General features: G+C 47.7%; 1 protein-coding gene across 1 annotated transcript in view; it reads left to right on the plus strand.

Annotated features, from left to right (window-relative positions):
• The first annotated feature begins 2,793 nt into the window (after positions 1-2,793).
• The window catches only part of RREB1 (ras responsive element binding protein 1), a 387,040-nt gene continuing 365,748 nt past the window's right edge, over positions 2,794-24,085 (plus strand). The window contains 1 exon segment of the mRNA XM_030208824.1: positions 2,794-2,993. The gene's annotated coding sequence lies outside the window, so the exon portion shown is untranslated.

Consider the following 24,085-nt stretch of genomic DNA (forward strand, 5'->3'; position numbering starts at 1 on the left):
TGCCCCCTCCGCCACCGCCCCCTCCACTACCCACTGTTGCCACTGTACATCTTGGCTGGCAGGGTTTCCCAACTCCCACCAGCTGAAGACTTCATTCAGTGCTGGTCTCTGGCGGCACCGCATTGCCTGCCTTTCTCTCTCTTCCCCTCATGTACGGCATGCTCCTTTTACTGAAACTGAGCATGCTCAATTTCACTAAAAGGAGCATGCCCAACGTGAGGGGAAAAGAGAGCAGGGCAGGCAATGCAGCAGCGGCGCCGCAGACCAGTACTGGACAAAGTCTTCAGCTGGTGGGGGTTGGGGACCCCCGCCAGCCAACCAGAGGCCCAGATCAAATTTGAGGGGGCCCAGGATCCCTTGGCCCCCACCTAGCTATGCCACTGAGCCAGCCTAGCACCAGAACTTCCAGCTAGTCTGCAGCCAGCTAGCCAACAGCTTCCACGGCCAGCCTCTCTTTAGATCCAGCCTGCACTTTTTAACATACCCAGAACTAATATGCCCCAGAGCCATAGTGAAGCTCTGGGGACTTCTAAAAATTCAGCCAGGGGCAAACATGACTGTAAAGTAGCCTACACTCTTTTCTCCTACCCTGTGCATTCTGTGCACACTCTCCAGCCCCCCCCCCCTTGTTGCTGGGCACATCCAGACAATCAGGGACAATTCTGGCGTTTTTCACACTACTTGATATCCGGGCACACTCTGGGCTTTTCCTGCCCCCCCCCCCCCACCTTGTTGCTGGGCCCATCTGCCAATCAGAGAGGTGCTCCTCTGGCTCTCTTCGTGCCATTTATATCTGGGCAATTGTGCCCGATTCTGCTCCTCACTCCCTCTCGCCCTCCTCCACACATGTGCACTGATTGCATGAGTGGACGGCGCACCCAGGTGGCCCGCAGCACCCGGGATTGCCATGGCACCAAACCGGTAGCTTTCCTGGGCTCCCCAAATGACGAAGCCCAGAGTCCGGAGTGCCTCCCATTACTGGCACGGGAGCACTTCCTGTTCACGGGTACCCACAACTCCGCCCCCATGCCGGCTCCTGTCAACCCAGGACCCTGCACAAGTCCTGGTAAGTGACTTTTTCTTTTCTTTTTTTTTTTTTAAATAAAAAATTTGACCCCTTACACTCACCCCCTCTAAGTGAATGCAAGCGGGGAGAGGGTGACAGTCAGTTAGGGTTCCTTTTCTTTTTTGGTGTAATGGGAGACTTATGTACCAACATTCCTTCAATAACTGCTGACAGCATTCTGTCTCCCAATGCAAAGCTTTTTGCATACACACACCAATCTATGTGTATAGAAAGACAGATGGATGAACTAATCTTTAACAACAGAATATATTGCCTGATGCATTACACACCTAAAACAAAATCATAGAAATAAACATAAGTAAAAGGTGAGTGTAATCAAGCAAATTATTTACTTGGAGTAATCTAGTGCTAAGAAACAGATATGCCAGGGTTCAAATCCTGCTTCTCATACTGACCCATCCCGTAACCTTGGCCAAGACACTTAACCCTTTACTGCAGTTTTATAAACCCACTTGGACAGCAAAATACCCTGTGTACCTAACTGTAACTGGCTTTGAGTCTGTATTTGGAAAAAGTGAATAATTAAATTGCAAATCCCAATGAGGCTACATAAAATTGAAAATAACCAACTGCCAACCTCCACGCCCAACACCAATATATAAAGACTGTGCCCTTGCATCCTTATTACCCTCAACTCCTGTAAACTTGAGAGGAAAAAATGAAGAGAAGAAAGAGACTACCAAATGAGAGTGTTTTAAGAGTTACAAAGATCACTCTAATAAATGACATCGTCAAAACATACAGTTCTTCAAATGAATGAAGAGGTGTTCCCCCAAATCACTTCTAAAAACAAAGATCCATGAGCCAAATGGAAAGAAAAAGGCTCCCAAAGACAGAGCAGCAGCAGCAGCAGAAGCCTAAGTAACACGTCCCCAGGAGAGCAGCAACACGTGATACGTCTACTTATCAGGGTGAGAGGGAGAGAGGCAGGAGCTACTGCCTGAGCGTGTGTGTATTGAGGGGAGGGAGCCTGTGTGTTCAAGGAGGAGAGAGCGAGAGGGTGGGGAGGCCAGAAATTAGCTCGCCCTCCCAAACTCTCTGCCCATCTTCCTGCAAGAAGGAGGAAGAGAAGTCACTGTATAGTCGCTGAACTTTGAATATCCACTGCAAAACATCTTCCGGATCAACTTTGCATCCCTTTCTCTCCTGGACTTGACTTCGTTTTAGTTGATTATTATATATATATATATTTTAGCTTGTGGAGTTCCCATCGCTCCGTAGCATCCACGCCTAGGCGCGAGCAACCCATCCCCGGGCAACTCAATCGTAAGCAGGACGTCAGGGCAGGCACTAGATCCTGTGCAACAGCACCATCCCCGAGGCTGTTCCTCGCAAATCTACAACTTTATTACTACTAGGAAGCAGGTAAGAGAGACGCTGTCATTTTTTTTTAGATGTGCAAAAGACTGTTCCCCCACCCCTTTGCTTTTAACAGGGATGTTAAAAAGCGAAAAGTTTTGTCCCCCTCCCACTTCGCTGGAAAGTTATGCTGTGAAGATGCTGCTGCTCTTTTTTTTTTTTTTGGCAGTCTCCCTTCACTCTCCCCCTCCCCTCCCCGCTTGTTCTCCTCCTCCTCCTCCTCTTCCTTTCCCCTTCCTTGTTAAAGCCTCTCCACCAACCAGCTCCGAGCACCAGCAGCAACAGCAGCAGCGTTTGCCTGCAAGGACCTGATGCTCATCCATATTAAACCCGTCTGAGCTCAGGAATCCAGCCAGATCATCTCCTCTGCTGCTGCAAAGTTTATTTTTAACCGAACCGGCCACAGAATTTGGATGTTGGTGGGGGGGCAACAAATACATTTCTCGAACTTACGTGCCCCCTCCTTCCCACTCCAAAAGAAAGTTCGCTTTGTTACTTTACAAGTTTGAAAGTGGTTCAAAAGTTGAGATGACGCTTCTTGGCTAAGGTTAGACTCGTACATCTGTCTGTCTATTTATATTCTTGATCATTTCGTGTCTTTGATTCACGTTTAAAAGAAAATGTGACTTTATTTGATTTCTTGGTGGATGTATCAGGCAGTTGGGCACTTTTATTTAACTTCACTAAGTCGAATGATGCACCGTGTGTCTTCAATTTGCACTTTGATACCTCTCCCTCCCTCCCTGTGAGGTGGGAGCGCACGTCGTCCTTCAGGCTTTTTTTTTTTTTTTGCTTGCAAGGTTTTAGAGCTCAGCGTTTTAAGTTATACAGTGTAAACTTTAATTTAGCCCCCCTCCCCCAATAACTCTTCCCATCATCCCTGAAAAGTTGTAGCTGTTTGAATGTTAAACTTGTGTGTTGGCTTGTTGCATAGACGTATAATATAGAAACCATCTGTGACTGTCTGAAATGCGGATTATAGGAAGAGAGCACACGGTCTCTCGAGCACATCGTCATGAGTACAGGAAGGAGGCTGGCATCAAGAGAGGGGAGAAAATAGTTGAGACTTTTTTTTGTTTGTTAGGTTTTTCTAGTGGGATCACTGTCTGCTGGACCAGAGCTGCTTAATGACCGATTTAAAAAAAAAAAAATCAATTAATTGGTGGCATGATGTCTGATTGTAATTAAATGATGTTCTATTATCGATGAATGATTATCTTATTATCCGATCGTGGCGTTGAAGTTCTTTTCAGTGCCTCACCGTGTAGATGCAGACTAGTCGGGACTCGTCTCTTAGGAAACTGCGACCTTAATGGTTGCTAAGAGGCAGCCAGGGAAGGGTTTTATCCTCTCGCCTTTTGCTGATTAGCGTTTTCTTTCTCGGCGTTAGTAGGGTGGGTCAGATTTAGGACATTTTTTTTGAAGTATGGTGGTTAAGTTTACTTCTATGATCCAACAATATTAAAGTGAAAGGTTGAGGGCGGCCTGTTGCACTTTTTTTTTTTTTTTTTTTTTTACCTCTCTCTGAGGTGGGACGTGTTCTGTGTAGAGGATGGGTAGCAGGGGGAGTGAAACTAGGCAGGAATCGGGACGTGTACTTTTGAAAATTTGCATACGAGCTTCCAAGATATATGTTTTTGATGAGTTGTTGTTGAAGACACGGAGGTGCTCTTCACGTTTTTCATGCCCGGGGGGTGGGGGGAGAGTTTGAGTTGCTGATGAGTTACTAAGGGGTTTGCCACTTTATCTCGCTGTGCTTTGCAGCGCATCCTTGATGGGTAATAAAAGAGGAGGAGAGCAGTTCTCCTTGCTCAGCAGATTTGTCCTCCCCTGTTTCTTACTGGTTAGGAGATAGGAGAGCACAGATCCGGATGAGCCATTTACATTCCATTACGAAATTCTACACTGCTTTGGAGCCAGCAGCAGCACCACCACCACCAAAAACACACTTGTACAAGAAAACACTCCCAGAAAATGAAAGGGAGGGGGTGCACATCAGCTATCACTCTCCCCAATAAATGAGGCATGATAAAAGTACAGGATACTTGTAATAGTTAGGAAGGCAAGACACTACTGACCAGTGTGCAGAAGGTGACTTATTCATTCAGCTTTTGTATGGTGATGAGCAAGTGATGTTTGATGTTAATAATACAGTTTTTGAAGGTTGTTGTTTTTTTAATTACTCCTTCATACATGTTGATATTTATTTTGAAGTTTGTGGGGAAAAAAATCACATGAATATTATTTTTGAATCAAGAGTAGCATTTTTATCTCTTTTTGGTTTTAGTAATTTTCCATTTAGTCCGATTAGTTTGTAATAAGTTAGCCATTGTTTCAAAGTTATGGCTGTGGAGACCTGATGTGCCTGTGCTGAAAGTCACTTCCTCCTTGAGCTCCCTTCACTGCATCCCCCTTTCTAACAGAAGGAGTAGCTGTTTGTGCTGAAACAGGTGTAGCATGAGCAGTCTGGCTTTGTGCTTTTGTTTTCACTCAGAAGGATCTCTGTTTCTGCTGCTTGGAAAGGAAGTGAACCCATCCATCCAGTTCAGGTTGCCACAACACTTCTTTGCAGTGTTTGGTTGATGATACATCCCTTGCTATAGATTGGTCTTAATTTGGATTTTAGATTTGTATTGCTCACCTTTTCCAAATCTGGGTTTGAGGCAACTTAGGTTCAGGTATACAGAACATGAGATGATAGAAGACAAAGGTTACAGTGGGAGAAGTGTGATTTGAACCATGAAGTGGAGGAGTAGCCTAGTGGTTAGTGCAGAGGAGTTTGATCCTGGGGAACTGGGTTTAATTCCCACTCTGGGCAAGTCACTTAACCCTCCTTTGCCCCAGCAGGTACAAATAAGTACCTATATATACTATGTAAACTGCTTTGAATGTAGTTGCAAAAAATCACAGAAAGGTGATACATAAATCCCATTCCCTTTCCCTAACTTCCCTGGTTAACAACTTGCTTCCATAAACACTAACCACTTGATTTTAATTCAGCCTTGGTAAGACAGACCTAAACCTACTTTGTTGGTTTTTGACTTTTTTTAAATGTTGTTAGCTACTTTTTGGGATTCTGCCAGGTACTTTGGGCCTGGCTTGGCCACAGTTTAAAAGCAGGATACTGGACTAGATGGACCTTTGTTCTGACCCATTATGGCAGTTCTTATGTTCTTGTATTCTTGAGTTTACTCTGTTTAATGCTGGCAGACAAAACATATTCCTAAAATATTTTTTACATTCTTTTAATCCATGTAAAGCAAAATGTAAAGTGAATTGACTTATTAACCTTTTTCCCCTCCACTGCATGTGATGTTGCTTCATTTGAGCAGATCTGAATTGGCATCATCATAGTTCTGTTGGGTTGTTAATGCCATTATTTTAGTGGAAGAGTAGTGCAGTTTTCTGAAAGCTGTGTTGGATTTGTAACGGGACAAATGAGACCAGTATAAACATTAGCCTGGATTTAGTAGTATATGAGAACATAAGAATAGCCATACCGGGTCAGACCAATGGTCCATCTTGCCCAGTATCCTGATTACAACAGTGGTCAATTAGGGTCCCAAGTATCTTGCAGAAACCCAATTAGCAGCAACATTTCATGCTACTAATTCCAGCGCAAGCAGTGACTGCCCCCATGTCCATCTCAATAACAGAATATGGACTTTTCCTCCAGCAACATGTCCAAAAAATGTTTTAAACTCAGATATGCTAACAGCTGTTACCATATCCCCCTGCAACAAGTTCCAGAGCTTAACTATTCTTGAGTGAAAATAATATTTCCTCATGTTTGTTTTAAAAGTATTTCCATGTAATTTCATTGTGTGTCCCCTGGTATTTTTACTTTTTGAAAGAGTGAAAAATCGATTCACTTTTATCCATTCTACACCACTACTGTTTTCAAGATCACATAGTCCTCATCTTGAAATGGTTTATTGTGGAATTGATAATTTAAAAGTGGTGTGTTTGTGTGGAGGGAGGTGGGTTAATAAGCTTGAGCAAGAGAATGCTTCTTAAGGTGCTTTTTAAAAGCTACTTCCTTTAAGTCTGGAGGTGAAATTTCATTCTCCAGCACCTGATGGTGCCTGCTGGCTGCCTGGGAGAAAAGCTTAGTCTGACTCAGCCTGTACAGGTGCTGGCTGCCATTTCTAGTGCTGCATATCACATACTGCTTTCTTAGGGAGAGATGGACTGTGTTTTCAGGTCTGAGTGTTGAGAGATCCTGGAAGGCCTAGAACTGGAAAGTAGTGCACCTGTCTAGAACAGGCAGTCCTTTTGGTGCTAGTGATGAGCAAGTGCTGCTGTCTGCTGAAAGAAATTTTCTGGTGTTCAGTCCATCATGGCTTTGTTTCAGCTTGAGAACTGCTGTATCACCAAGCATTGAACTCTGATGTTGTAGCTATTACTATTCCCTTGTGTAGCTAAAGTTGTTTGCTGCTGTTTGTTTTGTTGTTGTTTGATTTTAAGACAAATTAAATAGTGGGAACGTATTTGCTGTTGCTTCCCATGAATACATAGATGCCAAAAAGACATGGTCAGCCTCAGAAACAGAAAAGTATCACTCGGGTTGTGTTATTCTATTATGTATGCCTTGTAGCGCTATAGAAATGATAAGTAGTAGTAGTAGTATTCCTTGTAAAGGTAGGTGGTGCTTAGAGGGTTGCAGTATAGGTGTTGCTAAGCAGCTAAGGAGAAGGATGCCAAAATGAACTCGTTTTCTTCTGAGGAAAGGGATTATTTTCCAAGTTTTTAGACCCATGTTTAGCTTTAGGGGTGAGATTTATTTTTCCAAGGCCTTTGCTGGTGTATTGGCTTGTGTTTTGCTAGATGTCCTTCATGGGAGGTGTCTGTCATTTCTTGCATTCTGAGCTTCTGATGTATGTTGAAGGCTTTGGAGCTCCATACAGAGAATATGCAAGCACTTCCCCCCTCCCCCAATCAGTTTCTTCAAGTCTGCATCCAAAATGAGCAAAAATAAGCAGGGACTCATTTTGGATTAATGTTTATATGCTCAGAAGAAAGAAGCACAGTACTGTGTGCCATTTCTACATGCTTTCTTACATGTTACTCATTTGAAGGGGCAACTCAAGATGCAAAGTGGCTTATTTTCTAAATGGGTGAATGAACCTTACTGGTTAAACTTAAGCTCCAGTATTTCTTTTTTTTATTTTATTTTATATTTTTTAAAATTTACAATAATGTATCCCAACACTGGAGATAAACAAGAAATATAGCTCCAGTTTTAGCTAGCTTGTCACCTTGCTTCTGTACCAAGTCTCCTCCTGCCCCCATGATTCTGCTTACAGTGCAGGCAGTGATGCCAGCGTACCTGCCCGAGAGGTGGACACGCTCATATAACTGTGTGTGGCAACCGATGGATGATCCCAACATTGGACACTTTCTTCAGAATAAGTGCCAGCCCTCAGAGCTCACCCGACTGGTGTAGCAAGCGCTTTGAATTGTGAGCATGAGAGCACCTCCTTTTAAAGATTGTACTAACCGCTGATTTTTGTCACTGACCCAAGAGAGAACTTTTCTGAAAGGATGCAGTGTGCTGGATCCCTTGACTTTTTTTCTGGTTTCTTATTCATCTTTGCTCCATGCCTCCAAGCACAAGCATCCTCCTTTTATCTGCACATGTACCAGTCAAGGAGACTAAGGTTGCTATTCTTGGAACAGCCAGTGCCAGTTGATATGCAGACACACTGCTGTAAACTTTCAGCCTTTGCAGCTGGGCCTCTTTAATGCCTCTCTGTCCCTTTTACAGTCAGCTCCTCTTGTCTCTGAGGTTTTTCTTTGCCCTCAATTGGAGCTGGGGTACACTTAATTAGTCAGGATTTTGGGGTGATTGGGAACATAGTCTTCATGTGCCTTACCAGGAAAATAATTATATGTGTGTGTATATATATATATATATATATATATATATATATATATATATACTTCTACTACTAAAGCGCTACTAGGGTTATGCAGCGCTGTACAATTTAACATAGAAGGACAGTCCCTGCTCAAAGGAGCTTACAATCTAAAGGACAAATGTACAGTCAGTCAAATAGGGGCAGTCTAGATTTCCTGAAAGGTATAAAGGTTAGGTGCCGAAAGCAACATTGAAGAGGTGGGCTTTGAGCAAGGATTTGAAGATGGGTAGGGAGGGGGCTTGGCGTAAGGGCTCAGGAAGTTGATTCCAAGCATAGGGTGAGGCGAGGCAGAATGAGCGGAGCCTGGAGTTGGCGGTGGTGGAGAAGGGTACTGAGAGGAGGGATTTGTCCTGTGAGCGGAGGTTACGGGCGGGAACGTAAGGGGAAATGAGGGTAGAGAGGTAATGAGGGGCTGCAGACTGAGTGCATTTGTAGGTAAGAAGGAGAAGCTTGAACTGTATGCGGTATCTGATTGGAAGCCAGTGAAGTGACCTGAGAAGAGGGGTGATATGAGTATATCGGTTCAGGCGGAATATAAGACGTGCAGCAGAGTTCTGAACAGATTGAAGGGGGGATAGATGGCTAAGTGGGAGGCCAGTAAGGAGTAGGTTGCAGTAGTCAAGGCGAGAGGTAATGAGAGCATGAACGAGAGTACGGGTGGTGTGCTCAGAGAGGAAAGGGCGAATTTTGCTGATGTTAAAGAGAGAGAAGCGACAGGACTTGGCTATCTGCTGGATATGCGCAGAGAAGGAGAGGGAGGAGTCGAAGATGACTCTGAGGTTGCGGGCAGATGAAACGGGGAGGATGAGGATGCCATCAACTGAGATAGAGAGTGGAGGAAGAGGAGAAGTGGGTTTTGGTGGAAAGACGATAAGCTCGGTCTTGGACATGTTCAGTTTCAGGTGGCGGTTGGACATCCATGCAGCAATGTCGGATAAGCAGGCCGATACCTTGGCCTGGGTCTCCGCGGTGATGTCTGGTGTGGAGAGATATAGCTGGGTGTCATCAGCATAAAGATATATATATGTGTGTGTGTGTGTGTGTGTGTGTGTGTGTCGTATGTGCACAAATTTGTGTTTTTGATTATGGATCCGTCGATTAGCTAACTACGTAACTTTCCTGAAGGGTCACACCAGGGAATTCTGGCATACTTTTGGAGGGTTAACAATATACCTTGTGGTGTGTGGGGGGGGGGGGCAGTGTTCTCTTAACCGTTGGGATTGGTTCAAGGGTATTGGGCATCTTAGGCAAACCTTTATCCGTGTACCCCCTCCAATTACCTTTTGGGCCTCTGGGCTTCCTCAGCAATCATGATCAACCCAACAACAGCCCCCCTCCCCCAAATAATGTAGGTAAATGAGCTATTTGAAAACTGTTCACACTCATGCTGATCAAAGCACCTTCTGTTATTTCTGTGTGCTTGTGTCAGGACCTATTACTTTGCTTTGACTGGCTGATCTTTGGTTTGCCCCTGCCCTGCACTCCCCCTCCTCCCAGGCTGCTTCCCTAGGTGAGATCGCCTGGTCTTTCCTAATGTTTGGACTGGCCCTATAAATAGTGAATTAGAGCTCTTGAGTCCCTACATGTAGTGAAAAAGAATCCTAGGTAACATAGCCTGTTTTCCACTGTGCTTAGCTACAAAGATGGGGCAATGTGGAGGAGTAGCCTAGTGGTTAGTGCAGCATACTTTGATCCTGGGGAACTGGGTTCAATTCCCACTGCAGCTCCTTGTGACTGTGGGCAAGACACTTAACCTCCATTGCCCCAGGTACAAAATAAGTACCTGTATATATGTAAACCGCTTTGAATGTAGTTGCAAAATACCACAGAAAGGCAGTATATCAAGTCCCATTCCTTTTCCTTGGATTTGGGTAGATTTTGCTAATGTAGTGGATTTATTATACAGTACAGTATTGATGGTCCGACGTAAATGGGACTGACCCATTGTTGGATAAATGAAAATTCAGATAATACTGAAAACACTGCATAAATCCCTCAAACAATAGAAATAAATGTGATGAAGTCACCAGGGGGGTCTGTTGGATATGCCGGAGGGTCAGATTAGCGAAGGTTGGATAATCGAGACTGTACTCCACATATCCAGGGACAGTGGAATTTATTTGTGTTTCATCATAGATAATTCTTAATAGAGGGCGAAGGAGAGGAGCACATCTTCCTAGGATTCATCTGAGTGAATACCTTATTATTTCATGGGTATATATCCTTAGGCTTTCCAGTTACAAAGCATCTCCAGACCCCACCCTAAGCAATTGTTCTGTTTGTATAGCAACACTTTTCAACCTGAGGCACTGTACACCTGGTTAATTGTATATGCACTCAACAGATGTGTAGCTGAAATGTTTGTGTGGATATATGTCTGTGTATATGTATATATATATTTGCATAAATAGTCAAAGGGAGTTGCTGAAAACTCATGACTTCATCAGATATACTACCAGGTTAGAGGGCACACAGAGTTCTAACAGACAAAATAATTTTATATGTTAAAAAAAAAGTAAACAGATGACGATAGCTTACGATTATTTTTATTAAGAAGGAATCATTTTGCTTAAATGATTGCAACCTCTTGGTATACAAAATTAGGATCTGTGGGCGGTCCTGTCTCATCCTCACAAATTTCCAGCCAGGAATCTAGTTAGCACTAGACTTACACTGAGCTAGTATGTGTATACATCTATAGATATAAGCTGAAGTACCTATTCTTCACCTGGGGTGGTGGCTTATGGTTTGTAAGTGGAGCGTATTTAGGTGAAACATATTGTCTATCTGAAAAATGGAGCAATCCCATCAATAGAACCCCCCCCCCCCCAAATACTCGTATTGAAAATAATCTGCATATAGAGGAGACATTCACTAATTTAGTAAGTTTTAGAATTGGTATGGGTCTTCATTCTTGAGTTATATCAAAAATAATAATAATAAAAAAATATATAATATATGCTTGAAATATATATTTAATATTCATTTCCTGGTACAGTGTGAATGTTGGGTATAAGAGGCAGGCGATGGTCCTGTAGTCTTATGCATATTCAGAGTTGTGCTGGAAGCAAGAGGGAGTTAGTTGGCTTTTTTTTCTATAGCACTACAGAGGTGATCTGGGGTATCTCTCTTCTTGATGGTACTTGAGTTTCAGGTTATCCAATCTGCCAGTCAGTAAAGGTAACCAGATGAATAGGTTTCTCCAGACAAAAATAGGTGATGGGTGGAGACTGTTTGCTCAATGTGATTCAAACAAGCCTTGCTAAAGAGACTTTGAAAAATCCCAGAGACAGACAGGGCATCTGAATAGCTCCACAAGGGATTCACCTACAAACTCACAAAGTTCCATGTGTTGGCATTCTTAGGGGTGGAGAAAAGCTATTGAAACCCCCCACAGGCATTGTTAGTCTTTTCTGGAAAGTCACTCTGGGAGTTCCTAGATAAAAGCTTTTAACTGTTTAATTTAATAGTTGTTTTAAGCCTGCTGGTGCAGAAAAAAAAGCTATTCAATGCAGATTTGAGTCTGCAGCTTTAAAATGTTATCAAGTGGCATTAAACAAATACAGTTGGTTTCTGGACAGCTGCAAGGCCCATGAGCCATGGAAACCTGTCCTGCTGATTGCTAAAGTTTCACACATACTGTGCTCTTGTCTTCCTTCATAAGCCTCCTCACAGTGTAGCATGGCACCCCATTACTTTGAAAGGGGTCAGGTATATGCCCTTAGCCTCTGGGATTTTGAGACTGTGTACCACACAGCAGTGGATAACCTTACCATGAAAACTAGTACACTGGTGTCCATAGATAACTATGATGTTGGGGGGTGGGGGGAAATAGAAGGTTAGTGCACTTATGTTGGTTTTATTCAGGATTTTCTTTTTCTCCTGTATCTAGGGCTGCATTTACTGATAGCCCCCGGGGCATCTGCCCCCTTTACTCATCTTCATAGGGGGCCCATAAGTAAAAGCGGCCTAAGCATAGGGCCCACTCCAGTCCAACATATTCCTTCTCTTATTGCAGCAGTTCCTAAGGTTAAAAGTGACATAAAGGTGCACTGCAGAGCCACCAGCAGTCTGTGCCACTGATGGCTTTCCCAGTTTTGTCCCTTCTGATGTCACTTCCTGTTTTTTAGAGGCAGGACTGGCAGAGCCAACAGCACCATAGACTGATGGTGACTTTGTACCTTTATGCTGCTTTATCCCTAGGAAGTAAGGTAAGCTATGCTGCTGGATGGGGGGGGGGGGGGGGGGGGGGGGGGGGGGATGAAAAGTTTACCCAGGGCCCAGTGGGTGGTTAATGTGGCCCTGGATGTGTCCTGTGTTTTGGGACAGGAGAGGGGCTTCATTTGCAGTACTAACTATTGCAGAATGAACAGACTTGCTAGATCAAGTATGGTCACAATAGAGCAGCAAATTAATTCTGACAACTGATTTAAAATCCAAGTTTGGGGATCAGAACCTAATACATTTCATAGCAAAAGAAAATAGGTTTGTTAACATAGAGGTTGAAGCAGAAAGCCATACGATAGAACTGCGCTCTGATGACTAGACGCATGACTTCTCCTACGAGATTAGTGAGAAAATATTTTGTGGCGATTTAGTATGCTAATGAGATTTAGTATCTCATTAGCATACTAAATCGCCACAAAATATTGTGCATAGAACTTGTGTGCTAATCAGGGAAAGCCTACATGACACATACACACACAGGTTCCTGGCGTAAGGGTGGCATTACTGTGAATATATTTTAAGAAACAGCACTTCCTTGTCACCTGTTACACTTGTGGTGGAAACTGAGTCCACCAGAAACATACTGTACCCACATATATGTGCCCCCTTCACCCATAAGGGCTATTGTGGTGTACAGTTGGGGGTAGTGGGTTTTGGAGGGCTCAGCAGACAAGATAAGGGAGCAACAGTGAGATGTATACCTGGGAGCATTTGTATGACCTACACAGCAGTGCCCCCTAGGGTGCCTCATTGCTCTTCTGAGATGTCTAGGGGACCAGTCTGAAAATGCTGGTCCCTTCTACGTCTCAATGGCTTGATTTTGTGCGTTTTACACTTTTTTTTTTAATGACCTAAAAAGATAAACGCACAAAACCTTGTTTGAAACAGTATTTTTGAAAAAAGATAGACTTTTTTTTTTTTTTTCGAAAACAGGTATATTTCCTATTTGGATTTAGTATGTTTAATGCAAAACATCCAAAGTCTGACTTAGGTGCACTATCGAAAATGCCCCTCCACGTGAGCTAACTCTTGCACAGAATCCCTTTTGTGCATTCTGTTCCTATTAACGTATGTGCATACCTCACAGTAACCATATGGTTGTGCTTTATGCATTGATCTCATACTACATGGGGGCCTCAGAAGGTTGACCTAGTGGAGAGTCCTTTAAACATCTTTCCTGGAGAGGAGGAGAAGTACATTGTGAATTTGTTTGTCCTCTAAAATTCAGGTAGTAGATGCATTTTTGGGGTAATTCTAATTATTTGTAACTGCACATTACTTGCTAACAAATGTTTCATCAGTTGTCTGATTAGCCCTTTTTCGGATGGATAATACTCCTCGAGGCTGGGAATATGTATGATCCCCTGTACACACTTTAAAAAATAAAAAATGAAGTGAAGCTGAAATGTGCGCACACATTTTTCTTTCTTTCCTTCATAGACTCGAGCAACTACCTTCTTTCCGTTCCCCCCACCCCCACACATCATTCACTCTCTCCAACCCTGCCCTTATTATTATTATTTAATTTTTTTTTAAATTGAACTCCATTCTTGGCTATGGCCTATGCATTCCTTCCTGTGTTGCAGGGCTTGAGATTTGCACTGCACATTAAGGACCCCTTTGAAACTGCCATGGCTGCCTTTTTATTCCTGTGCTGTGGGCTGGGGATCCCTGCAGGACATTCAGGACCTCTTCTTCCTGTATCTTGGGACTTGGGATTCCTATGGAGCACTCTTCCCTGAGTTTGCTGATTTTCTCAACGTAGATTTGTTTGTACATGTGTAAACCTATGCATATGGACAGACAAACACAGACTCTCCTTAAGTGGTACACTTGTTCAGTTGAAACGCATCTAAGTAGGGTTTGCCTCGAAGTTTGTAATCCATATTTAAGAAGTATATCAACATATTTGTGTTGTTTTTTTTTTCTTTTTAATTTGTAGAAAATTTAAATACAGTGTCTATAACATTTTAGGATTTAAGACCAAGTCTGTTTGTCTGGCCTTTGATTTGGTAATCTAGTTTACTGGCCAGTGGGAAAAGCTGTGGTAGCCTATGTACAAAATAAAAACAGAAGTTCAAGGATAAGGGGTTGTGTTATGATGCTGAAAGAAAGGAAGGTTGAATGAAAATGTGAGAAGACACTGTTTCAGTGGGTTTGATGGATTCCTGGAATAGCCTAGCAGCATAGTGACAGAATTCAGATGTGCTCAAGACAGAACCAGGTGGAGCAAAGGGAGCAGGCAGAGGAAACTGGGGGGGGGGGGGGGGGGGGGGGGTGTGAAGAGGTTCCTGTTGATGGCTAATGTTGCTATGGACCCTCTGCACTAAGCAGTTTTCCAGTAGACTCAGAGTGGGAGAAACCTTTCCATATATCATGCTGATCAAATCCATAGACTGGTGGGTTGTGTCCATCTACCAGCAGGTGGAGATAGAGAGCAAACTTTGCCTCCCTATATGTGGTCATGTGCTGCCGGAAACTCCCCAGTATGTTCTCTATCTCAGCAGGTGGTGGTCACACACAGCAGCAGCTCTGGCTAGGCCTCCAAGCCTAATTTTAGGGTTTGTTGAGTGCCTGGGGTTGAGGGCTCTTCTTGAGCAAGTGCAACCTGGTGGCGCCAGGTCCCTCCTTTTCTCCCTCCCCCTCCCGCTGGCTCCGTTTAAAAAAAAAAAAAAAATTTTGAACGTCCTTAAAGGTGTTTATTTCGACGTTTATTTAAACGTTATTGCACCTACTCACTGGGACACCAGGTCGTTACAGCTCGGAGCGGACAGCAGGTAATTTTTACCTTTTATAGCGGGCAGGGGGTTCCCCGATTGGTCTCCACGTGGCCTATGGCGTCGGAGGGCGAGGGCGCAAAGAGTCGCTCCCCGGATCGCGTGTGCGCTTCCAGAGGGGATGCGGGGGTCTTAAAGTCTGATTCGCCCTTGTTGGGTGACAGTTTCGTGACCGATGAGTTTTTCCGCCATAAACGCCCATCCCCCGCGGCTCGCCTCCGCCATATTGGCTGGCCACGCGGCTCGGACGGCTTCTTCTTGGGCCGCCCTTGAGGTGGGAGACATTGATGCCATGGCCGCCCTTAATTTGGGCGACGGCACAAAGTGGCTAAAGTTAAGCGCCGTTCTTCCCGCGCGGCTCCTTCGCGGAGAGTCGCGCCGGACGCCATCTTGGATGCGCAGCATGTCTCTCCCCCGCTCTTGCGAGCGCCGGTTGAGGGTGCGTCTAGGGCTGTAGCCCAGGCTGCGGAAGTGCACAGTATGCGGGGTTTCTCCCCCGAGTTTCTTTTGCTGCTGCATCAGGCCTTCCTTATGCAAAACGCTGCCCCTGCTCCCTCGTCTGGTAAAGAGGTTGAGGCCCCCGGAGGTAAACGCCCTCGGGTTGATTCCCAGGCCTTGGAGGACTTTGTCTCCTCCGATGTAGATGAGGGCAGCGTATCTGAGTTCTCCCAACGGTCCTTTGCGGATTCCTTGGAGGAGACGGATCCCCGCTCGGATGGAGCGGATGACCCCTCTGCAGCGCGGCTCTTTAGCTCAGAGGATTTGCCCAACCTGTTAATGCAGGCCATGGGCATTTTGAAGATTTCCTCTCTGGAGGACGTCTCTCCCTCAGCCCCTGTTGGCTCTGCCATTATGCTGGGGACGAAGCGCCCGCATAGAACCTTCCACGTGCATGATGCCATGCACACCTTAATTTTGGCTCAGTGGGATGTCCCGGAAGCGAGCCTTAAAGTGGTTAGGGCTATTTCCCGCCTCAATCCTTTGCCTGAAAGTGAACGTGAGGCCTATCTGTGGCCTACCGTGGTTTCTTTAATCACTGCGGTGACTAAGAAAACGGCGTTGCAGGTGGAAGGTGGCACGGCCCTATAGGACGCCCAAGACAGAAGATTGGAGGCGGCCTTAAGGTCGTCCTTTGAGGCGGCTGCTTTAAGTTTGCAGGCCTCAGTTTGCGGCTCCTATGTGGCAAGGGCGTGCCTGACTATGGTGCAGCGGGCTTCCCCCTCGGATCATTCCTTGAGGGCTGATTGGACGGCCCTGGAATCGGGCTTAGCCTATTTGGCAGACTTGCTGTATGATGTCTTGAGGGCCTCAGCTAAAGGCATGGCTCAGACAATCTCTGCGCGGCGGTGGCTTTGGCTGAAGCATAGGTCTGCTGACCACGCCTCTAAATCCCGCCTGGCTAGATTGCCTTTTAAAGGCAAGCTGCTCTTTGGGGTCGAGCTGGACAAAATCGTGACCGATCTCGGCACGTCTAAAGGGCAAGAGGTTACCAGAGGTCAGGGCTCGGGCTAGTGCTCGCCCCGGTACCTCCAGAGGACGGTTTCAGGAAGCCCGTCGGTACCGCCCGGGCAGGTCGGACTCCTCTGCCCCCTCTTCCTTCAAGAGGAACTTCTCCCCCAAGCAGCATTCCTTTCGCAGAGACCGCCGTCCCGGAGGTGCTCCCTCCGGTCCTCCCCTAGGGTCTCGTACCCAATGACGGGGCCTTGGTCCACGCCCCAGTGCAGATTGGAGGATGGCTGTCCTCGTTACTGGGCGAGTGGATCACAATAACTTCAGACGCTTGAGTGCTGGAAGTCATCAGAGACGGCTACAAGCTAGAGTTCTGCCGACCCTTAAGAGACGGGTTTGTACTCTCTCCCTGCAAGTCTCCGGTCAAAGCTGTGGCAGTGCAGCAGACCTTGGACAATCTGATCCGCCTGGGTGCGGTCGTTCCGGTGCCAGAAAATCAGCTTGGCAAGGGACGTTACTCCATTTACTTTGTGGTACCAAAGAAAGGAGGTTCTGTACGGCCTATCCTCGACCTCAAGGGGTCAATCAGGCTCTTTCGCATGGAGACCCTCCGCTCTGTTATAGCGGCAGTGCAGGCAGGAGAGTTCCTGGCATCCTTGGACATCAAGGAAGCGTACTTGCATATTCCCATCTGGCCTCCTCATCAACGCTTTCTGCGTTTTGCAAGTACTGGGCCGACACTTCCAGTTCAGAGCCCTCCCGTTCGGGTTGGCTACTGCTCCGCGGACCTTCTCCAAAGTAATGGTGGTCATCGCGGCCTTCCTGAGGAAGGAAGGAGTACAAGTCCATCCTTATCTGGACGACTGGTTGATCCGAGCCCCCTCTTATGCAGAGTGCGGCAAAGCTGTGAACCGGGTGGTTGCTCTTTTGAGCTCCCTGGGGTGGATCATCAACTGGGAGGAAAGCCAGCTGCGCCCAACTCAGTCCCTGGAGTATCTGGGAGTTCGATTCGACACCCAAGTGGGCAGAGTGTTCCTGCCAGACAATCGGATTGTCAAGCTTCAGGCTCAGATGGACCAGTTCCTAGTAGCCTCTCCTCTTCGGGCTTGGGACTATGTGCAGCTGTTGGGCTCTATGACGGCCACGATGGAAGTAGTGCCCTGGGCCAGGGCTCAAATGAGACCACTACAACACTCTCTCCTGCAGCGCTGGACTCCGATGTCGGAGGATTATGCTGTGCGCCTTCCCTTGGACCCAGCAGTGCGCAAGGCGCTGAGCTGGTGGACGTAGACAGACAAGTTGTCTGCAGGAATGCCTCTGGTGACCCCGGAGTGGATTGTCGTCACGACGGACGCCTCTTTGTCGGGCTGGGGAGCCCACTGCTTGGGAAGGACAGCGCAGGGGCTCTGGTCTCCTGCAGAGGTAAAGTGGTCTATCAACCTCCTGGAACTCAGAGCCATTCGGTTGGCGCTTTTGGAGTTCATCCCGGTACTGGCGTTGAAGCCTGTACGGGTCCTGTCGGACAATGCCACGGCTGTGGCCTATGTCAACTGCCAGGGAGGTACCAAGAGCGCCCCTCTAGCCAAGGAAGCCATGAATCTATGCCAGTGGGCGGAAGCGAACCTGGAACAGCTGTCAGCGGCCCACATTGCCGGAGTCATGAATGTCAAGGCGGACTTTCTCAGTCGCCATACCTTGGAGCCCGGAGAGTGGCAGCTATCTGCTCAGGCGTTCTTGGACATCACGAAGCGCTGGGGCCAGCCGAGCCTAGATCTGATGGCGTCATCGGCCAATTGCCAAGTGCCGCGCTTTTTCAGCAGAGGACGGGACCCTCGATCCCTGGGAGTAGATGCTCTTCTCCAACAGTGGCCGACACAAGAGCTTCTCTATGTGTTCCCGCCCTGGCCCATGTTGGGCAGGGTGCTAGACCGGGTGGCAAAGCATCCGGGCCGGATAATCCTGGTGGGTCCGGATTGGCCCAGACGTCCCTGGTATGCGGACTTTATCAGGCTCTCAGTGGACGAACCTCTGCGACTGCCAGTGGAGCAGGGCCTGTTACATCAGGGTCCCGTGGTGATGGAGGATCCCTCCCCCTTTGGTCTTACGGCCTGGCTATTGAGCGGCAGAGTCTGAGGAAGAAGGGCTTCTCAGACAAGGTCATCGCCACTCTGCTGAGAGCGAGGAAGCGCTCTACTTCTACTGCTTACGCCAGGGTTTGGCGTACCTTTGCAGCGTGGTGTGAAGCAGGTTCACTTTCTCCATTTACTGCTCCAATTTCTTCAGTGCTGGCGTTCCTGCAAGAAGGTCTGGAGAAAGGCCTGTCGCTCAGTTCCCTGAAAGTCCAGGTAGCGGCCCTGGCTTGCTTCAGGGGCCGCCTGAAGGGTGCTTCCCTGGCTTTGCAGCCAGATGTGGTGCGTTTCCTCAAGGGAGTTAATCACCTGCGCCCTCCTCTGCACTCAGTGGTGCCTGCGTGGAATCTCAACCTGGTGCTAAGAGCCTTACAAAGCCGCCTTTTGAACCCTTGTCGAGGGCGTCTCTGAAAGACCTGACGTTGAAAGCAGTCTTTTTGGTGGCTATCACTTCAGACAGAAGAGTTTCCGAGCTCCAGGCACTCTCTTGTCGAGAGCTTTTTCTGCAGTTCACTGAGGCAGGAGTGACTATTCGCACAGTGCCTTCCTTCCTACCCAAGATTGTTTCTCGCTTCCATGTGAGTCAGCAGCTCTGTCTCCCTTCCTTTCGTAGGGAGGACTACCCAGAAGAGTATTCTGCTCTCAAATATCTGGATGTGAGACGGGTCATCATCAGATACTTGGAAGTGACCAATGATTTCCGGAAGTCGGATCATCTGTTTGTCCTGTTTGCAGGTCCTCGTAAGGGTCTGCAGGCTGCTAAGCCTACAGTGGCAAGATGGGTCAAGGAAGCCATTGCAGCGGCTTATGTGGCCGCGGGGAAGGTGCCGCCTATTCAGTTGAAGGCCCACTCCACTAGAGCTCAGGCGGCCTCGATGGCAGAGGCCGGGTCCGTCTCCTTGGAAGAGATTTGCAAGGCGGCAACTTGGGCGTCGGCCCATACCTTCTCCAGACATTACCGCTTGACTGTGGCTGCTCGGGCGGAGGCCCGGTTTGGAGCTTCAGTGTTGAGTTCAGGGATTTCAATGTCCCGCCCTGGGTGAGTACTGCTTCGGTACATCCCACCAGTCTATGGATTGATCAGCATGATGATATGGAAGGTAAAATTATGTATCATACCTGATAATTTTCTTCCATTAATCATAGCTGATCAATCCATAGCCCCTCCCAGATATCTGTACTGTTTATATTCTGGTTGAATTTTAGGTTCAAGTTTAGTCTTCAGTTACTTCAGGAGGACTTCATGTTCAAGTTTTTTCACTTGGATTCTTCAAGAGTTGAGACGAGTTTGTGTTACAGTGAGCTGCTGCATTCCTCTCCCCTCCGTTTTATGGGGCTGGATTGAGACTTAAATTCTGCCGGCACTCCCTCCCGCTTCGTGCGGCTGTAGGGCAGCTTTGTACCCCTCCCGCTTCGGCGGTGTTTGGGTCAGTCAGCTCCTCCCGCGGTTGCGGTTGCAGGATAAGCCAGATCCCCCCGCATCGGCGGGGTGGTGTCCCTCCCCCGCTCCGCGGGGATGAGCTGGACGGATTCCCCTCCCCCACTTGTGTGGGGATGAGCTGGGTTATTTCCCCTCCCCCGTTTCGGCGGTGGTGAGCTGGGCAGAGTGTCCCTTTGTGGGTGTAATTCTCTAAGTGCTGAGTCCTGCGGATGGAGCTTTGATATCGACATACTGAGGAGTTTCCGGCAGCACATGACCACATATAGGGAGGCAAAGTTTGCTCTCTATCTCCACCTGCTGGTAGATGGACACAACCCACCAGTCTATGGACTGATCAGCTATGATTAATGGAAAGAAAATTATCAGGTATGATACATAATTTTACCTTTTTACATCTGGTGCCTTATGCATTATTTTCTCTCCTTGCATAACTCCTTAGAGTCATCCCCTAAACTGATCAGCCATGTGCAGTTCCCTCTTAGGTGGCTTCTCCTCTCTTCAGTGTATCTCCACTACTGCCTCCAAGTTCATCATGTAAGTTGTAGTTATGGCTTGTCCCTGAAACCTGCTCAGTATCTTATTCTCCTTAACACCCCTTTTCTGGCCACAGTATGACCCTAATGATACAGCCCTTACCCCTATATTCCTACAAAATGCAACACAACAGCAGCCTCCCACCCTCCCTGTACACCATCCTTCTATGCTAATATGGCCCCTGAGGACCAACAAAGATACATTAGGGCAAGCAAGAAAACAAAATCTAAATCCTATTTCCTTGTCATCAGCAGCAGATGAATCCATTACGAATGGGTTGTGTCCACCTACCAGCAGGGGGAGATAGAGAAATACTGAGAGGCAGATGGAGCTAGCCGTCCTAGAGGCACTATGGTTTTCAGTGTTCTCTATCTCCCAGCAGGGTTGGACGCAGCTTGTTCAGCTCCTTCAAGATTCTGCCTGGGGTGGCTCCTGTGCTTTTGCCAGTTGTGGCTAAGTGGAGCCCACTTTAAAGGCACATAGGTTCGCCCTTTCCCTGCCTTACCCTTCCCCCTGTGTGCATGCAGGCATATAGGTTCACCCTTTCCCTGCCTTTCCCACCCTCTTCTGCCTCTGGAGTACCTCTGTAGCTGTTTGCCTCCAACTTTCCTAACAGCGTTAAAAAAAAAATCGCGCTTTGGCAGTGCTGCTATTTCTGAGGCTTTTCCTGACGGTGCAGCGTGACCGGAGCTCGTGGACTCGGTCCTTTGAGGTAAGAGCGGTACTCGGCTCCTCCGGGAAGGGCCGGCAGATGGCATTCCGATCAGGGTGATTTTGGCGCGAAGCCGCCATTTTGAATTTTATTCTGCCGTTTTTCGGCGATAGCTGCTGAGGGAGTTAAGCGTTGTTCCCGTTGTGGCAAGCGCAGATCAGCAGCGGGGCTCTGTAAAACTTGCTGTTTAGACGGTACAGCCAGTACGAGCATGGCGAGCGATGATTCTTCCTGCTCGATGGAGCTGGCAGCGGGCGCCATCTTGGAAGCACCGCATGGCTCGACCCCCACAGTTGCAGAGGAGTCTGAGAGCACAGGGGCGCCTCGGGCTGAGGCTACCAGATGAGCTCTGTTCCCCATGGCTCCTAATTCGGAGACGGGAGGTCAGGGTGAGTTTTTCTCCCCCAAGTTTGTGCTTATTTTACATAAAGCCTTCATGCTGAAAAGAGCTCTGCCGCAGGTGTCTGACACTGCGTTGCTACCTGGTCCCCCTTCAACTGATGATGGCCCGGGGCTGATGTTAGACGTGGATTCCCCTGAGCATTGGATGCACGCTAAGCATAGACGGATAAATTCCCAGTCGGAGAGTGGTGCACCCCCCTTTCCCCCCCCCCGTGGTCGGGCTGTGGGGACTCTGAGGGATCTGGCAGGCCTTCGTTGTCTGAGGAGCCAGAGGAAGTTGCCGGTTTGCCACTGGATCTGGATGATCCCACTGCGGTTCGGATTTTCCACCGCAATGAGCTGTCAGTACTTATCTCTGATGCCTTACAGGCCCTCTCTATTGATGATCCTGTTAAAGGTGAGGCCTCCTCTGGTAATCCAAGGATGGCCAGTACTAAGAAGCCTGCTCAAGCCTTTCCTTTGCATGACTCCATCCAAGAGCTTATTTCTGCTCAATGGGCTGACCCTGAGGGGCCCTTGAAAGTGGCCAGGGCGATGGGGCATCTTTACCTTCTGAGTGAGGAGCACTTGGCCCGTTTTGGGATGCCTAAAGTGGATGCCTTAGTCACAACAAAGACCACCCTCCCAGTAGAGGGAGGGGTTGCCCTGAAGGACATTCAGGACAGGCGGCTGGAATCAGTGCTAAAACGGTCCTTTGAGATTTCGGGCCTAGCCTTAAGGGCGTCTGTTTGCAGTTCTTATGCTGCTCGAGCCTGCCTCTCTTGGTTACAACGGGCAGTGGAACAGCCCTTGGATGGCGCGGAGTCCCTCACTGAGGTTGCACCGCGAATGGAGTCGGCCTTGTCATTTTTAGCTGACGTCCTCTATGATCTGGTCAGAGCTTCGGCTAAACAGATGTCTGTGGCAGTGTCCGCCCGCCGCCTTCTATGGCTACGGCATTGGGCGGCTGACATGGCCTCTAAGCAAAGACTGGTGAAGTTGCCCTTTCGGGGCCTTCTGTTATGTGGAGAGGAGTTGGAGAAGATTGTTAAAGACCTGGGGGATGCTAAACCCTAGCCGTTTCCTGAGGATAGGCTGCGGCCTTCTTCCAAGGGTCAGGTGGTTCCCTCTTCCTCCAGACCTCGCTTCCGTGAAGCTCGAAGGTATCGCCCGGGGCACTCTGCTGGGTTTACTCAACGTGCCCGTTTTCAGCAGAGGAACTCCTTTTGCTCGGACAAACGCTCCGCAGCGGCAGGCTCAAGGCCAGGAGTTCAGGGCTGTTCTTCACAATGATGGGACGCCGGTCCACTCCTCCTTTACAGCTTTAGGACGCCTTTCCCTCTTTCTCGAGGAGTGGACCAAGATTACCTCAGATTAGTAGGTCCTGGACCTGATCAGAGAAGGTTACCGATTGGAATTCGGTGCCCCGGTGAGAGACGTGTTTCTGGAGTCCCGATGCGGCACTGCCGTCAAACGGGCGGCGGTAGAGGAGACCTTACAAGTCTTGTTGCACCTTGGAGCGGTGATCCCTGTGCCTCCCGCCGAACACGGCTGCGGTCGTTACTCCATTTATTTTGTGGTGCCGCAAAAAGGTGGGTCTTATCGGCCCATTCTCGACTTAAAGAAAGTCAACGAGTCACTAAGAGTGCGGCATTTTCACATAGAAACCCTGCGCTCCGTCATTGCGGCGGTTCAGCCAGGAGAGTTCCTCATGTCTCTGGACCTGAAAGAAGCTTACTTGCACATTCCTATATGGCCCGCACCAACGGTTCCTCCGGTTTGCGGTGTTGGGAAAACATTTCCAGTTTCAGGCCTTGCCTTTTGGCCTCGCCACAGCTCCTCGAACATTTTCCAAGGTAATGGTGGTAGTAGCTGCGCTCCCCGAACATTTTCCAAGGTAATGGTGGTAGTAGCTGCCTTTCTCAGGCGAGAGGGTATCCGGGTTCACCCGTACCTCGACAACTGGCTCATCAGAGCGGACTCTGCAGAAGAGAGTAGTCACGTAACAGCCAGAGTGGTCTCAGTACTGCAATCTCTGGGCTGGGTGGTCAGTATTCCCAAAAGCTAC

The sequence above is a fragment of the Microcaecilia unicolor genome, chromosome 1 (assembly GCF_901765095.1).
Source record: "Microcaecilia unicolor chromosome 1, aMicUni1.1, whole genome shotgun sequence".
Lineage (NCBI taxonomy): Eukaryota > Metazoa > Chordata > Amphibia > Gymnophiona > Siphonopidae > Microcaecilia > Microcaecilia unicolor.